The 4,424-nt window shown below is 47.4% G+C and overlaps 1 long non-coding RNA gene across 1 annotated transcript; it reads left to right on the top strand.

Annotated features, from left to right (window-relative positions):
- Positions 1 to 323: 323 nt before the first annotated feature.
- On the top strand, positions 324 to 3,947 carry LOC147087288 (uncharacterized). The gene is made up of 2 exons (XR_015075608.1): positions 324 to 1,561; positions 1,608 to 3,947. It is a non-coding gene; the product is annotated as an uncharacterized LOC147087288 (long non-coding RNA).
- Positions 3,948 to 4,424: the final 477 nt, after the last annotated feature.

The following is a 4,424-nucleotide window of genomic DNA, read 5'->3' as shown; positions in this document are numbered from 1 at the left end:
GGGCATGACGCTCCATCTAGTGAATGTGTACGCCCCTCAGGCCGGTGCACAGCAAGTGCGCTTCTTTGAAGAAGTTTCCGCTCTTCCGGGCTCCATCGACACGGGCGAGTGCATCATCCTCGGGGGGGATTTTAACTGCACCCACGAGGCGAGGGACCGTTCGGCCCCCCAGCGATGCCCGGCGGCGCTGGAGAAGTTGAGGGACCTGGTCGGATGCTTCGACTTGGTGGATGTCTGGCGACATCTCCACCCCAACTCCAGTGCCTTCACTAGCGTGAGGTCTGGAGGAGGAGGGTCCAGAATCGACCACCTCTACATGTGAGGGTGCCAGTCAGTTCCTTTTGTAACCTTTAGATGGCACCTTCACTGTTCCTTTTGTTAATTGTTTCTCGTTCTCTGGTGTTAATTGTTCCTAACCTTGTGTTAGTTTTTAATCAGCCTGTTAGCTGTTTATGGGTGGCACCTGGTTTTCTTGGTATATAAGTTCTGTTGTTGTTTCACTCAGTGCTCAGTCCTCACTAGGGTGTTAGTCTTGACAATGTTCCTTGTCTTGACTAGGTTCTCTGTGTGACTAGCCTTTCCTCTATGGCAGCTTGCCTTCACAAGCTGGCTGCCATAGTTCTCTTGAGCTATATATCTAAGTCTGTGTTCTCGTTCTCTCGAGTTATGTATCTAAGTCTGTGCCATAGTTCTCTCGAGTTATGTATCTAAGTCTGTGTTCTAGTTCTCTCGAGCTATGTACCTAAATCTGTGTTCTAGTTCTCTCGAGCTATGTATCTAAGTCTGTGTTCTTGTCTCTGGATTTAAGATGTATTTAAGTCTTGTTCTGTTGAGCTGCTTGTCTTGGTAAGGTGCTGTTTGGACTAGCGTGTTGCTATGTGGGAGCCGTTGGGATCTTGTCTTGAGCTTTGCATTGGTAAGCCGATTTACCCTTGGGGTAGCTTGTCTGGAGTTGTGCCTCGGCAAGCCGGTTGCTCCTTGTGGTAGCTTGTCGCAAGCTCAGTATAGACAAGTGGGCTTCCTCATGGAAGCTGTCCTGAGTTCCTATCTTGACTAGCCGTCTTGTAACTTGTCTCTAGTTCTCTTGTCTCTAGTTCTTATGTATATTGCTGTGTCCCTTGTGTTAATCTGGTTATGTGTAAATCTAGTAAAGTTCAAACAAAGTATTGTATATTTGTCTCTTGTCTGGTTTCTGCACTTGGGTCCAGAACCTACCTTTGCCTGGAGAGCACGGCCTCGTATTTATACGGCCCCGTGGCTCCCCAACCCTGACAGTAGGACTGAGCCATACATGGACCCAGCGGAAACCAACCGGCTAAGGTTTGAAACTCTCGAGTTAAAATTTCAAGTTCTCTTAGGCGATATAAATTCTCGAGTTAAATTTTCTAGTTTTCCTGGGCAAGTTTTGAGTCTCCTAGGAGTAAGACTCCACTGTGTTAAAATTTCAAGTCTCCTGTGTTTAAATTTTTGTGTGAACTTTCGAGTCTCCTGGGCCTTCATAGTGTTAAATTTTCAAGTAAAATTTGAGTCTCCTGGGCTGTTACTGTATTTAGACCCCCAGGTGAACTCTTAAGTCTCCTGGGCCTCTATTGTGTTAGACCCCCCAGGTGAACTCTCAAGTCTCTTGGACCTTCATTGTGTTAGAATTTCGAGCAAACTTTCAAGTTTTCTGGGCCTTTGTTATATTTTCAAGTCGACCTCTCAAGTTTCTTGGGCCTCTACTGTTAGACCCCCAGGTAAAGCTCTCAAGCTTCCTGGGCCTCTACTGTGTTAAACCCCAAGTAAATTTTCAAGTCTCTTGGGCCTCTACTGTTAGACCCCCAAGTAAATTCTCAAGCTTCCTGGGCCTTTTGTGTTAAATCCCAAGTAAATTTTCAAGCTTCCTGAGTCTTTACTGTGTTAGAATTTTTGAGAACTTTCAGGTCTCCTATGTTAAATTCAAGTGAACTTTCAGGGCTACTGGACCATTACTGTGTTAAACTTTCAAGCTCTTCCTGGGCCTTCTGCGTTAAATCCCAAGTAAATTCTCAAGCTTCCTGGGCAAATTAAGTTTTCAGGCTCTCTGGGGCAAATGACTCCCCCCTGTGTTTTTGTGTTTAATTCTCGAGTTCCCTAGGAAGAAGACTCTGTTGTGTTTTGTTATTCTCCTGGACAAATGAAACTTGAGCTCTGCTGGATAAGACATTCTCGAGTTCTCCTGGACAATTGAATTCTCAAGCTCTCTTGGACAAGTTAAATTCTCGAGTTTTTGCCTTTCTTGCATCCCTTCGGAATATAATTCATTGAGCGTGCTAACTCTGGAGAATGATGACTTCGTTGTTTATAAAGATTTTGGTCATATGATTGCCATGATATGTCCATGCCGCTAGTGGATGAAGAGGATGATTTCGTCTCGTGATTTCTGAACATCTGCAGTTCGTGAAAAGTTGGAATGGGAGATATCATTGTTTGAGAAGCTAAGAAGATTCGCCATGTGTACTAAAACAGACTCTTTCAGTTTTTTGATTTGGTTCTAAATGCCCTGGAGGGTGTGTGGTTGCCTCTGTTTTACACGTGTGACTTCGGATTGATCTAGCTTAAGCCTTTAAGTCTTTTCCCCACTTGGTTATCCATACCACTAATTCAGAAGTTTAGAGAATTTAAGTATTTTCTCTATTCATTTAAATCAGCGCCCAGTGTCTTAGCGCCCAGTGTCTTAGCGCCCAGTGTCTTAGCGCCCGGTGTCTTAGCGCCCGGTGTCTTAGCGCCCAGTGTCTTAGCGCCCGGTGTCTTAGCGCCCGGTGTCTTAGCGCCCGGTGTCTTAGCGCCCGGTGTCTTAGCGCCCGGTGTCTTAGCGCCCGGTGTCTTAGCGCCCGGTGTCTTAGCGCCCAGTGTCTTAGCGCCCAGTGTCTTAGCGCCCAGTGTCTTAGCGCCCAGTGTCTTAGCGCCCAGTGTCTTAGCGCCCAGAGTCTTAGCGCCCAGTGTCTTAGCGCCCAGTGTCTTAGCGCCCAGTGTCTTAGCGCCCAGTGTCTTAGCGCCCAGTGTCTTTCGAGCCCTGTTTGTCTCAAGCCCTGTGTTTGGAACGTCAGGAGCCGTTCCTTGGGGAGGGGGTCCTGTGAGGGTGCCAGTCAGTTCCTTTTGTAACCTTTAGATGGCACCTTCACTGTTCCTTTTGTTAATTGTTTCTCGTTCTCTGGTGTTAATTGTTCCTAACCTTGTGTTAGTTTTTAATCAGCCTGTTAGCTGTTTATGGGTGGCACCTGGTTTTCTTGGTATATAAGTTCTGTTGTTGTTTCACTCAGTGCTCAGTCCTCACTAGGGTGTTAGTCTTGACAATGTTCCTTGTCTTGACTAGGTTCTCTGTGTGACTAGCCTTTCCTCTATGGCAGCTTGCCTTCACAAGCTGGCTGCCATAGTTCTCTTGAGCTATGTATCTAAGTCTGTGTTCTCGTTCTCTCGAGTTATGTATCTAAGTCTGTGCCATAGTTCTCTCGAGTTATGTATCTAAGTCTGTGTTCTAGTTCTCTCGAGCTATGTCCCTAAATCTGTGTTCTAGTTCTCTCGAGCTATGTATCTAAGTCTGTGTTCTTGTCTCTGGATTTAAGATGTATTTAAGTCTTGTTCTGTTGAGCTGCTTGTCTTGGTAAGGTGCTGTTTGGACTAGCGTGTTGCTATGTGGGAGCCGTTGGGATCTTGTCTTGAGCTTTGCATTGGTAAGCCGATTTACCCTTGGGGTAGCTTGTCTGGAGTTGTGCCTCGGCAAGCCGGTTGCTCCTTGTGGTAGCTTGTCGCAAGCTCAGTATAGACAAGTGGGCTTCCTCATGGAAGCTGTCCTGAGTTCCTATCTTGACTAGCCGTCTTGTAACTTGTCTCTAGTTCTCTTGTCTCTAGTTCTTATGTATATTGCTGTGTCCCTTGTGTTAATCTGGTTATGTGTAAATCTAGTAAAGTTCAAACAAAGTATTGTATATTTGTCTCTTGTCTGGTTTCTGCACTTGGGTCCAGAACCTACCTTTGCCTGGAGAGCACGGCCTCGTATTTATACGGCCCCGTGGCTCCCCAACCCTGACACTACATTTCCCGGGCGTACATCTCCTGCATTCTGGTGGCTTCCATATGGCTGGTGCCGTGCATGGACCACCACCTGGTGTGGGCGGAGCTTGTTCCACTGCGTGCGCAGTGGGGGTGTCCGTGTACTGGCACTTTAACAACCTGCTTCTGGAGGACGCGCGGTACCGGGATTCATTTCATCGGTTCTGGGCCGACTGGTGAAGGAAGCAGGGGGCTTCCCCTCCTTGAGGCTATGGTGGGACGTGGGCAAGTCTCAGGTCCGTCTCTTCTGTCAGGAGTACGCAAAGGGGTCGACCAAGAGGCGGGAAGCCCGGGTCGGGCGGTTGGAGAAGGAGGTGCTTATCCTGGAATCCCATCTCGGTCAAGTCGTCGAA

Source organism: Somniosus microcephalus, unplaced genomic scaffold, assembly GCF_052327205.1.
Source record: "Somniosus microcephalus isolate GS21.2 unplaced genomic scaffold, FLI_Smic_1.0 unresolved_chr6, whole genome shotgun sequence".
In the NCBI taxonomy this organism is placed as follows: Eukaryota; Metazoa; Chordata; class Chondrichthyes; order Squaliformes; family Somniosidae; genus Somniosus; species Somniosus microcephalus.
Note: the sequence above shows the minus strand (reverse complement) of the source record. Positions and strands in the feature narration are given on the sequence as shown.